This window comes from Pseudorca crassidens, chromosome 17 (assembly GCF_039906515.1).
Source record: "Pseudorca crassidens isolate mPseCra1 chromosome 17, mPseCra1.hap1, whole genome shotgun sequence".
Taxonomy (NCBI): Eukaryota; Metazoa; Chordata; class Mammalia; order Artiodactyla; family Delphinidae; genus Pseudorca; species Pseudorca crassidens.
Window position 1 is genome coordinate 51,910,691 of NC_090312.1, and position 13,893 is coordinate 51,924,583.

At 38.5% G+C, this 13,893-nt stretch overlaps 1 protein-coding gene across 30 annotated transcripts in view; it reads left to right on the top strand.

Moving 5' to 3' along the window:
* LOC137210245 (UDP-N-acetylglucosamine--peptide N-acetylglucosaminyltransferase 110 kDa subunit-like) overlaps positions 1–13,893 on the top strand; it is a 168,726-nt gene that overhangs the window by 50,746 nt on the left and 104,087 nt on the right. The gene's annotated exons all lie outside the window — the stretch shown is intronic.

Consider the following 13,893-nt stretch of genomic DNA (forward strand, 5'->3'; position numbering starts at 1 on the left):
AGTGTTCACAGCTGAATGAGTCATGAGGCCTTAAGTTCCAGTTCTCATTGTACTACTTTCTACCTGGGTGAACTTGGGTTCGTCCTTTTATTTATATGGGCCACTGTATTAGTCAAGGTTCTCCAGAAAAACAGAACCAACAGCATGTGTATACAATGTGCCCATATATACTGACAGATATAGATCTAGATATCGATATTGATACCTAGATCTATATCCATATCTATATAAAGATAGAGAAAGAGAGAGAGATTTTAAACAACTGGTTCACACAATAATAGAGGCTTGGTAAATTCAAAATCTGCAGGTTAGGCTGTCTAGAGACTCTCGGAAGAGTTGCAGTTCAATTTCTGTAAGTCTTCTGGTAGAATTCCTTTTTGCAACAGGGAGGTCAGTCTTTATTAAGAGCGTCAACTGATTGGATGAGGCCCATGCATATTATGGAGGATAATCTGCTTTACTCAAAGTCCACCACAAATTTAATTATGAATTTCATCCAAAAACACCATCACAGGGACTACCCTGGTGGCACAGTGGTTAAGAATCTGCCTGCCAATGCAGGGGACACGGGTTTGAGCCCTGGTCTGGGAAGATCTCAAATGCCGTGGAGCAACTAAGCCCATGCACCACAGCTACTGAGCCCGTGCACCTAGCGCCCATGCTCTGCAACAAGAGAAGCCACCGCAATGAGAAGCCCGCACACCACAACAAAGAGTAGCCCTCGCTTGCTGCAAATAGAGAAAGCCCACGTGCAGCAACGAAGACCCAATGCAGCCAAAAATTATAAATAAATAAAACATAAAAATTTTAAAAAACACAAAAACACCATCACAGAAATATCCAGAATAATATTTGACCAAATAACTGGGCATGGTGGCCCAGACAAATTGACATGGAAAATTCACAACCTAAGCCATAGTTTTGTCACCTGTTACTGAGAAATATGACTTATCTGAGCTATTTTGATACCTAGAAGATACCTTCTAGAGGTAACACCCTCAGTATTTTACATGGTAGGCAGTAGAGGGAATGAGCCCATTTGCCCAGTCATATGACACCTAAAGGATAAAATTCTGTCTTCTCTCTCCAACCCACAAGGATGAATGCTAAAAATACATCACTTATATCTGCTTTAGCTAACATAGGATAGGTCTGGAACAGACCTATGCTCCCAGTAAGTCTCATGAAATGCTGTTTCATTAAGGAGACACTTTACTTGCTAAGATTAGAAGCAAAAGAGGGTGGTGGATGAAAAACTGCCCAAGGATATAAGCTCATGCAAGGAAGCAGGCGAGAGAATGGGTATCCGAAGATGTGCGCTCTGAGCCAACACTAATTCCACAGCATCAGGTTATAATTCAGGCAGCCCAACCGCTGGGGGTTTTTTTCCCCTTCTTCTTTTCCCCCAAAGAGGGACAAGCATACTGACAAAGGAAGAGCATCAGTCACCACAGATAAATTGCTTTTTAGAGGTGATCTCGCAAATGATTTGGCTCAGTGTAGACTATGATTTGGCTCCCCAAACCATAAGTTAGAGCATTTCATTCCAGGTCCCTCTTCAAATATCCATGATAGGTAAAACTCTGGCATCAAGTAGGTCTTGAAATCTCCCCAGGTGATTATAATATGCAACCAGGGCTGAGAATCTGGAGATGTAGAGCAAACTTAAATTGAACTTTAGTTAAACAGTAAAACAAGCTCTGACTCTACTGGCTGGAGCTAGACAAGGGATATGGATTTAGTGGGATGAGAAGATAAAGGACACCAGGGAGTAAATCAAATGCTTTACACCTGTGCTTAGCTAATTGTTACTCAGATAATTCAGACAATCTTACAGCACCTGAACCCTGAAATTCCTCAGTTCTGTTTCAAAAAAAGGAACTCTTCAAGTAACTGAACTCTGAGAATCATGCCAATAATAAAGAAAAAGAAGAAATCTTATTTTTTGAATTAGTTGATTTCATATATACTGTTTCACTTTCATGATATTAACTAGTTATCTTTCTTTCCATTTTATGTTTGAGGAAAGTAAGGCTTTAAAGTCTCAGTAATTTTCTCAAGGTCACTTGTTAAGGGTGCGGTAGGCAGCATAATGGCTCCTAAAAATGCCCTCACCCTAATCCCTAGAACCCAATAATATGTTACCTTACATGGTAAAGAGGACTTTGCAGATATGACTGAAGTTATAGGCCTTGAGATAGAAAGATTATCCTGGATTACCTCATGGAACAAATCTAATTGCATGAGTCCTTAAAAGCAGAAAACCATTCCCAACTGTAGAAAGAGAAAGAGAGAGATGTCCTAATAGAAGCAGAATCAGAGAGATGCAACATTTTGGGGTTTGTAGGTGGAGAAAGGGGACTCTGAGTCAAGGACTACAAGTGACCACTGGAAGCGGATAAAGTCCAGGGAACAGAAACACCCCTAAGAGCCTCCAGAAAAGAATGTAGCTCTGCCAACACTTTTTTTTCTTTTTTAACCATCTTTATTGGAGTATAATTGCTTTACAATGGCGTGTTAGTTTCTGCTTCATAACAAAGTGAATCAGCTATACATATACATATGTCCCCATATCTCCTCCCTCTTGCATCTGCCTACCACCCTCCCTTTCCTATCCCACACATCTAGGTGGACACAAAGCACAGAGCTGATCTCCCTGTGCTTTGTGGCTGCTTCCCACTAGCTAGCTCTTTTACATTTGGTAGTGTATATATGTCCATGCCACTCTCTCACTTCATCCCAGATGACCCTTCCCCGTCCCTGTGTCCTCAAGTCCACTCTCTATGGCTGCGTCTTTATTCCTGCCCTGCCCCTAGGTTCTTCATAACCATTTTTTCTTTTTTTTTTTAGATTCCATATATATGTGTTAGCATATGGTATTTGTTTTTCTCTTTCTGACTTACTTCACTCTGTATGACAGTCTCTAGGTCAATCCACCTCACTACAAATAACACAATTTCATTTCTTTTTATGGCTGAGTAATATTCCATTGTATATATGTGCCACATCTTTATCCATTCATCTGTCGATCCTGCCAACACTTTTACTTTACTCAATTGAGACCAATGTCAGACTTGTAAGGTCATAAATTTACGTTGCTTTGAGTCACTAAATTTGGGATAATTTGTATGAAAGCAATTAAAAAAAATACAGAGGTCCTACAAGAGCCAGGCTATATATTTATACTTAAGTATTTCTGAAATGAATTTAACCTTGTGATTGACAGCAGCAGCAGCAGCAGCAGCTTCCAAGGGATCCCACCACACACCTGAGGCAAAAGGAGCCTAATACAAAGCAGTGACAGCAGCAGGTCACTGCCCCACACTTGGGGTAGAGGGGGACTTGATCTACTGTAGCAGCAGCATAGCCTGAATGGGAACCCACCCTCCTGTGGCACTAGTCCCATCAACATTAGTCTAATCTGCTAGCATCTGCTGTGCCAACAGGCCCAACATATACAAACCCTCCAACTCAGTAGCATTAAGTGAGCCAGGCTCAGTGTTTCCTGAAACTCATATCCAGTTGCACTGGAAATCCAAGATATCACCTACTGTTATGAAAACATAAACAATAACAGAAGACTGGGAACTTCAGAAAGAAAAGGGGAACAATGGAATGGGTGAAAACAAATGGGGTAAATATAAGAGACTATGATTAGCCTCATGAGTTTCTTAAATTCTATATGATGGTCAAAGCAAAAATGATGACACCATCTGATGGGGTTCTCAATGTAGAGAAAGGAAATACTACAGAAAATCATACTTTAAAACTGGGGAATATTAAGAGACCTAAATGGAAGTAAAATTTTGAAACTTCACTTGAAGTAATGAAACACTGATTCCAGTAGGCTATGATAAATTACATATGTATACTGTAATGCCAAAAGCAACCACTAAGAAAACTATACAAACAGTATACACAAATGATTATAAATGAATTAAATTAAAATGGACTTATTAAAAAATGTTTAAGTAACCCACAAGAAGGAAAAATAAGGGAAACACAGGATTGAGAAACTAAGGTAAAAGACAAAACAAAAAATAACATGGTAGACCAAATCTTTGACATGGCAATAATTACATTAACGGTAAATGATCTAAATAACCAAGTCAAAGACAGAGATTGGAAGAGTAGATTAAAAAATCGCAAGCATGATCCAACTATATACTGTCTATAAGAAGCTTACTTTAAACATCATGATATAGGTAGTTCAAAGTAAAAGGATGAAAATGATATATCATGTGAACATTAATCAGAAAAAGCAGGAATGGCTATATTAATATCAGATAAAGTAGACTTCAGAGCAAAGGAAATTATTAGGGGCAAAGAGGGTCATTACATAAAGATAACAGGAATAATCCACCTAGATGACCTAGTGATACTAAATGTGTGTGCACCAAACAACAGAACTTCAAAATGCATGAAGCAAACACTGAAAAAGGTAAAAGGAGAAAGTTTTAAATCCACAATTATTATTTGAGACTTCAACACAGCAATTTATACAACTACCAGAGAGAAAAATCAGCAAGGATATGGAAGAACTGAAAACATCATCAATCAACAGGATATAACTGACATTTAAAGAACACACTCAGTAAGAGCAGAATACATATTCAAGTGTCCATGGAACATTCACTCATATACCATATACTGGGCGATAAAAAAACATTAGCAGATTTAAAAGAATTAAAATCATAGAGAGTATGTTCTCTAGCCATAATGGAATCAGACTAGAAATCAATAAGAGAAAGACAACAGGAAAATCTTCAATCACATGAAAACTAAACATCACACTTCCAAATAACTCATGGGTAAAAAAGACAGCATCAAGGAAAAAATTTTTAAATGCATAGAATAAAAGAAAATGGAGATATAACAGATCAAAGTTTGTGGAATGAAGTGAAAGCAATGCTGAAAGGGAAGTTTATAGCACTAAATTGGGAAAGAAAATATTTCAAAGCAATAATCTAATTTTCTATATTAAAATAGTAAAAAAGGAAGAGGAAAAAACACTAAACAAGCAGAAAGAAGGAAATAATAAAGATGAAACAGAAATCCATGAAACTGAAAACAGGAAAATAGGGGGGAAAATCAATGAAACAAAAGGCTGGTTCTTTGAAATAAGCAATCTAACCAGCAAAGATCTAGAAAGACTGATAAAGATTAAACAGAGAGATGGCACAAATCACAGATATCAGAAATGCAACCAGGGATACCATGACATATCCTGCAGGTTAATGAGGGACAAGTTACTATGAACAAGTCTACACTAGAAATTCAAAAATGTAGATGAAATGGGCCAATGTTTCTACATCCAAAACTACCAAAACTCAGCCAAGATGAAATAGATAATCTCAATTTTCCTGTAACCATTAGAAATACTGGTTTTTCATTTAAAAACTCCCAAAAGAAATGTTCAGGCTTAGATGTTTCACTTTTACCCAAGACTTAAAGAATTAACACCAATTTTACATGATTTGATAAGAAATAGAAGTAGAGGGAACAGTTTCTAATTAATTTTATGAAGCCAGTATTACCTTGATACCAAAACCAGACAGGGATAGTATAGAAAGAAGAAACCTACAGACCAATATTTTTTATGAAATTGGCTGAAAAACCCTCAGCCAAATATTAGCAAATTAAATCCAGAAATATATGAAAAGAATAATATACCATGACCAAGTGGGATTTATTCCAGTTATGCAAAGTTGGTTAAATATTTGAAAATTAAACAGTGTAATCCACCATATCCAATAGATTAAGGGGGAAAAGTCATGTGATCCTATCCATTAATGCAGAGAAAGCATCTGACAAAATCCAATCCCATTCATGATTTTAAAAAAAGAAGAAAAAAAACTCCAAGCAAACTAGGAATAGAAAAGGAGCATACTGAAACTCATAAAAATGATCTACAAACAACCTATACCGACATGATATTTAACTGTGAAAGACTGGATGCTTTCTCTGTAAGATCAGAAACAAGGCACCGATATCTGCTCTCACCACTTTTATTAAATATATCACTGGAGGTTCTAGTAAGAAAATAAAGCAAAAATAAATAAATACATAAATTTAAAAGTTAAATTTTTAAAAAGTTTACTTAAAAGATAAAAGGACTATTCCTTCTACGTTGCATAGGAAGGAACATATCCTACTGAATGTTGAATAGTAATATATCCTATTATACTGAATAAGGAAAAGTAAAACTGTCTGTATCTGAAGATGAGATGATAATCTAAATGGAGAAAATACCAAGGAATCCACAAAAAGCTTGAGAAATAATATTAGTTTGTAAATGATTTAGAGTACAAGATCACCACAATTTTATCAAATTATATATTAATAACAAATGTGTAGAAGCTTAAATAAAACTATGTGATGCCATTTACAACTGACCTAAATAAATACTTAAATATAAGCCCAATAAGACATTTATAGGACCTCTAGACTGAAAATTACAAAATGCTGATGAAGAAAAATTTTTAAGTCCCAAACAAATAGGGAGACATACCTTGTTCATGGATTAGAAAACACAACATGATAAAGATGTCAATTCTCCCCAAGTTAAGAGGCTTAACACAATTACTCTTAAAATGCCCTCAAGGTTTTTGTGGATATAGACAAGCTTATTCTAAGATTTATATGGTAAGAAGAGGCTGAAGAATAGCTAAAACAACTTGTAAAGGAAGGTGAAAATGGGAGGAATTAATCTACCCAATTTCAAGATTTTGCAGTAATGATGGAGGGTAGATACATAGATCAATGGAATGGAATAGAGAACCCAGAAATAGACTGACATAAATACATATAACTTGTTTTTGACAGCAGTGCAAAAGCTATCAAGGAAGAATAGACTTTTCAAAAAATGGTACTGAAACAGTTGGACATCCCTCGACAAAAACAAACAAACAAAAAATGAACCTTAACCTCCACACCTTACACAAAAATTAAATCAAAGTGGATCATAATCTTAAATGTAAAAGCAGGGCATTTTTAGAAAAAAAATAGGAGAAAATGTTTGGCATCTAGAACTAGGGGAATAATTCTTAGACTTGACACCAAAAGTATGATCAATAAAGGCAAAAGCTGATAAATTGGATCTCATCAAAATGAGTTAAAAATGCTTCATAGAAGATCCTTTTAAGTGGATGAAAACTCAAATTACACAGTAGGAAAACATATTTGAAAATCCCATATGAGACAAATGACTTGTATCTATAATATACAAAGAACTCTCCAAACAACTTAAAAAAATCCAACTAGAAAATAGGCAGAAGACAGGAACAGACATTTCATGGAAGAGAATATACACACGGCAAACGAGCACATGAAAAGATGCTCAGCATCATTAGCCATTAGAGAAATGCCAATTAAGACCATAATGAGATGTCAGAGAGTAACTAAAATTAAAGTATAGTGACAACATCAAATGCTGGCGAGTACATAGAAAACTTATATCACATCACTGGTGGGAAAATAAAATGGTTTAGCCACTCTGATCAACAGCTTGACAGTCTCTTTTAATCCTAAAAGTAGATTCACCCTACAACGCAGTAATTGTACTCTTGAGCATTTATCCAAAAGAAACAAAAACTTAATTAAGTTCCCACAGAAACTTACACATAAATGTTCATAGTAGTTTTATTTATAATAGCCAAAAACTGGCAACTACCCAAATATCTTTCAGTGGATGAATGTTGAAACAAATTGTGATAAAATCTTATGATAGAATACTACCGAGCAACAAAAAGGAACAAATTATTAATATACGCAAAAATTGAAATGAACTTCAGGGGAATGATGCCGAGGGAAAAATTTTGAAAAGCCCATCTCCGAAGATTAAGTAATTCATGATTATGTTTACATATTATTCTTAAAATAACAAAACCGTGGAGATGGAGAACAGATTAGAAGTTGCCAAGGGTTAGAGATGGGGGTAGAAGGTACAGCGGGGGAACTCTGTGAGGTTTTTGTGGTTCCAGTACAAATAATACAGCAATCTTGGTTTTAATCCCTAAAGATTTCTAAAAGCAATTCCTAATAAGAGGTGTCCAGATATTTAGCAATGGCAGATTAGAGGTATAGCTCCCCAACATAACAACTTCAAAAGAGAACATACTAATTCAATGCATATGTTAATTTCAAAAAGGCCAGTCACAATACTTAAATGGTATATATCTTAACATATTATTCTAAGTATCCAGCTATACCAGATGGACTAGCAAGATTTTCTGTACATTCAACCTTATTTAAGACAGTAAATCTTATAATAAGACAGTTAAAAAAAGAAAAAGAAAAAAAAAACAAACCTCAACTACATTTGGATATTCTCATAGGAAGATGAGGTGAAAATATGCAGCAGCGGTTCAAAAGCTTAAGCAGTGGCACCTAAATTTGGTTGTGCATTAGAATCATCTGAAGCACTTTTTAAAAACCCTCACACTGATGGTTGGTCATCGTAGACCAATAAAATCATTTTAAATCTCCTCAGACGATGCCAATGTCTAGCCAGAACTGAGAACCAGCGGACTAAGCAGAAGGGGATGTTTCTACAAAGATCTCTTAACAGTAAGTCCTTTCACCCAATCAGATTTACCTCCCCGCAAAGGGCTAAAGAACGCTAGTGTTGTCCATACTTGCTTAGCTTTAATTAGCACTTGTGACTTGCCCAAAACCTAGATCATGTTTCCCCTAAATTTCATGTTATTCCCTACGTTTTTCAAACCCAGGGCTAAGGGGTTTGCCAGGATGAGATTTTAAGTGCTCACACAGGGGAAGTCCCTGGCAAACCAGGACAGCGGTCCCTCTACATTGAAATGTAAAGCATCCTAAATAACCCTGCCACTGCTCCCAGATCCTAGTCTGTGCCAACCAGTGGAGAAAAGGCATTCTCCATTACTACCACGGCAAATGCTGCTGTACTTGCCTTGGCTGGTCCCTATCTTTTCCAGGCACCACTCCCCTTCACCTGCTGGTGGACGCTTTGGCCAGCTGACAATGCAGATATTTTCAAACTTTAAGGTGAATAAAAATCATCTGGAGGGCCTGTTATAACAGAGATCACTGAGCCCCACCAGAGCTGCTGATTCCATAGGGCTGGGACAGGGCCCTAAAACTTGAATATCTGACACGTTATCAGGGGACGCTGGTAAAACTGGTCAGGTTGTTACCGAATGCAGGTTCATGTGTCTGAAGCACAGTGAGGCCAAACAAACCTAAAGGTTGGAGTCTGGAGCAGAGAAAGGTTTATTGCAGGATCGAGCAAGGAGAGGGGTGGCCCGAGTTCCAAAACACCCTGAAATCTCCAAAGGATTTCAGCAAAGCATGTTTAAAGGCCAGGTGAGGGAGGGACGTCCCAGGGAATGTGATCAGCTCGTGCACAATCCTCTGATTGGTTGATGTGGAGGCCACAGGGCAGGTAACATTATCCATCCTTAGGTGCCAGAAGGTCTGGGGGCTACGTGCTCATGATCATCAAGGAGTTAATTTCTTCCATTGGGTGGTGGTTTTTAGCATCTGAAAACTCAAGGAATATGCCTGAGATACTATTATCTGAGTACTTCAGAGAGGAACTACAGCAGAGGATATGGGGGATGGGTCTGTCCTAGGAAGGCCCCATAGGGTACTGCTTGGTTACAAGGTGACCATACTTTGAGAACCACTGCTCTAGTGGCTTGGAATGTTCAGAAAGTAATGGAAGAATCCCTTCCCAGGTCTAGATTCTAGTATCGCCAGCTATTTTGGTGGGGGGAAGGGTAAGTTTTGTCCTTGCTTGGACTTCTTGTTCATTTATAGCAAAGCCTATTTGAGGCAGTGCGCTCGGCAGTCCTGCAGTTCTGTCTTCTGCTTCAACAGTGTTTGGAATGAACAGACCCAGGGACGCTCCTTGCTCCAGCCCCCGACCACCCTCCAACCTTTCTTCCTGTCGCAACCTTTGGAATCAGCCACTCAGCTATCCTCAGCCTCCAGGACAGGCCAACACCGTTTTTTGAGCTTAGCTCCTTCTCACTGATCAACCACGAGTTCCCAGGTGCGTCAGAATTATTCCATCGAGGTGGAGGCCGCCGTCCACCGCCTGTTCAACATGCATCTGGGGACACTTACCTCTCTCTGAGCTTCTATTTCGACAGCAACAGTGGGACTCTGGACAGTGCGGGCCACATTTTTCGCCAACTGGCTGAGGAGAAGTGTGAGGGCGCCCAGCGTCTCTTGAAAATGCAAAACCAGTGCTGTGGCCGCGCCCTCTTCCAGGATGCGCGGAAGCCTTCTCAAGATGAGTGGGGTAAAACCCAGGACGCTGTGGAAGCCGCCATTCTTAGGGAGAAGAGCCTGCACCAGGCACTGTCAGATCTGCGCGCCCTGGGTTCCGCCCGCGCAGACTCCCACCTCTGTGACTTCCTGGAGAGCCGCTTCCTGGAGGAGCAGGTGAAACTCATCAAGAAGATGGGCGACCACCTGCCCAACCTCCGCAGGCTGGCTGGTCCGCAGGCTGTGCTGGGCGAGTATCTCTTTGAAAGGCTCACCTCGAGCACAAACAGGAGTCTCTGAAGTCCAGCGGCCTCTGAGGAGCCCCTCTGGCATCAGAGCTTCTGCCTGAAGCCCTGCTCTGCAGCTACTAGGCAGCTTTGTAACCACCCTCGAGCCCTCTCCCAAGCCTTGGTAACGCTTTTTGCAGAAGGAAAAAAAAAAAGCCTATTTGAAACACAAACAGAATAAAGAGGAAAAAAAGAAATATATATATATATATATTCATGTTTTTTTCCTTTTTTTAAAAATTTATTTTACTGAAGTATAGTTGATATACAATGTTGTGTTAGTTTATGCTGTACAACAAAGTGATTCAGTTATACATATATATAATTTTTCATATTTTCCATTATGGTTAATTACAGGACATTGACTATAGTTCCCTGTACTATACAGTAGGACCTTGTTGTTTATCCATCATATATATAATAGGTTACCTCTGCTAATCCCAAACTCCCAATCCATCACTCCCCCACCTCCCCCTTCCCCTCGGGAACCACAAGTTTGTGTGCTATGTCTGTGAGTCTGTTTCTGTTTCATGGATAAGTTCATTTGTATCATATTCTAGATTCCACATATAAGTGATATCATATGGTATTTGTCTTTCTCCTTCTTACTTACTTCATTTAGTATAATAGTCTCTAGGTCCAGCCATGTTGCTGCAAATGGCATTATTTCATTCTTTTTTATAGCTGAGTAGTATTCCATTTTATATATATCACACCTTCTTTATCCATTCATCTGTGAGTGGACATTTAGGTTGTTTTCATGTCTTGGCTATTATAAATAGTGCTGCTGTGAACATAGGGGTGCATGTATGTTTTCGAATTATAGTTTTGTCCAGATATATGCCCAGGAGTAAGATTGCTGGATCACATGGTAGCTCTATTTTTAGCTTTTTGAGGAACTGCCATAGTGTTTTCCATAGTGGTTGCACCAATTTACATCCCCACCAACAGTGTAGAAGTCAGTCAGAAAGAGAGAGACAAATACCGTATGCTAACACATATATATGGAATTTAAGAAAAAAAATGTCATGAAGAACCTCGGGGTAAAACAGGAATAAAGACACAGACTTACTAGAGAACGGACTTGAGGATATGGGGAGGGGGAAGGGTAAACTGTGACAAAGCGTGAGAGAGGCATGGACATATATTCATGTTCTTTTAACATATGAATTGCCCCACTTTATCTGTGTGAAATAAGTTTGTTCCCGTTATTGGGCTGCTTCTCAAGCTTTGCTGCTCATTTGAATTACCTAAAGAGCTTTTAAGAAAAACATTGGTGTCTGGGTCCCAGCCCCAGAGATTTTGATTCAGTAGGTCTAGGGAGGAGCCTGGGCACAGGGAGGTCTCAGAGTTCCCCAGGTGATTCTAATGTGCAGCAACTTTGGGAACCACCTCTTGGCTTCAATCCAGCTAGTGATCAGATAGTAAATCTAAGACACATGGGCTAGTGCGTGAGCTCTAGGAAGATTCGTGCCAGGGAAAATGATCGATAGTTGTGTTACTTCTCTGAAATGGACTGAAATTTCCAATTAGCATGAACAGGGGAGGGTGAATGGGTGAATGCAATAAGGTGTATCATTTACGTATTGCCCTATGTGTATGGCTAGAAGCTTTTGCAACTGAGGTCTGCCCTACTTTTCATGCTAATGGTAATGCTTGTCCTCCTAATGCAGCTGTAAACTTTATAAGCCCATAGGTAGACAGCATCACAAAATATTTACCCCTCCCCACTGGCCCACTCTCAAGCTTCTCTCCCCTTCCCCAATACACAAATGTACATCAATGCTCTTGAGACCACTATCAACATATTGACCTTCAATTCTTCTACTTTGCAGCTTCCCTCTTACCAGGAGATGTCAGCATTTAGTGCAAGGACAAATGCTTGCCTCTTGGTGAGTAATGTAGGCAATGCCTCCAAGAGACAAATAGCCCTTAGGGAGGGGGAAAAAGTCTTTCAAAAAGGTTGATGCCCAGAGGAGGCATTTTCAGTCATCTCAGCTTAGAGGTCAAATATCCAAAATTAAAAAGGTTAAAAAAAAGAAAAAGAAGAAAGCAAGGAAGAAAAGAAGGAAACAATTTTCTTATCTCATAGTAATAAGGCAGTTTTCCTTAAAAAAAAAAGACTTAAGCCTTAAATTCTCTTTCCTAATCAAAATGTGCTTTTCCGTCTTTAGACTCTTCCTCTTATATCCTGTATTATTCATGACGTTTAATTCTTGAAATAGCACATGGCTGAAAACAGAAGCTAACCTCTAGTCCACTATGAATTAAATCTTCTTTTCCTAGGACCTGTCTACAGTGTACAATTTGGGGTTTGCCAACATAATTATTTTTTCTGAAATAAGTTACAGCATTTTGCCTTTTCAATATATAGTTATACAATATATTCTTAACACAGCATAGTTAATATAGTCAATATAGTAAATACAACTATAACACACGTGATATGATGCCACTTTGGTGATTTTCTTCATCCATGTAATTCTGAAATTTGACAGTATAGTTTTCATATTCTAATGAGCTGAGTATTACCTTTGCAAGGATAGAAAAATAAAATAAATTCATAATATTCTTGTGTGGTTTGCCCCTGGGGTGGATTACCATAATGGGGGGATATTTGAGCCTTTCCCCAAGTCATTAAAAAACCTCCAGCGAGCAGCCCCTTGTCCTCTCCAGGGAGTGGGGGGAAAGGATCTTTAATCATAATAATCCTGGGGGGAGAAATCTCAGAAATAAGACATCTGCTTCTCTGCCTTGTTGTTTTGCAGAATAGCAATGATTGCTTTAGCAGCTTCTATTGCCATGTGTGTACAATAAGTAAATGAACATAAAATTGAATGAACGCATAAAAGAAGGATAAACCCACCCAGCTTAACAAATCCACTCTCTCACCTGCTGTGCCCTGAAACATGAAAGAAAGAATCATGGGATCATAAGGATTAATAAAATAACAGTCTCTGTTAACAATATTGACAGAAGGTATAGGAAAATTTGTCTGATGTGGGACCAACAGCTTAACTGCTTAATCCTTTTTTTTTTTTTAAGGGCAACTCATTCATTTATTGTTTAAAGATTGCAAGACAACTTCTGAATTTCTGTAGCACAGTTTAAATGTTTTACTTTTTTGATAAATCAGAGTATAATAGAAAAAACAATTAGTTTCCAGTAATATCTATATCTCTATTCAGAATTAAGTCTTCCACAGACATGTAACCCGGAAACAAAAGCCTGTTACAATAAGCAAAGCTTCAACAGAGCTGCTACTTTTCGGGCCAGGGAAAGGTTCATCCCTATAGGAGGAGGATGTGCTATGTAAAATGGCTGCAAGGTCGCAGTCTTGAGGGCGCTGGAAGTCTAT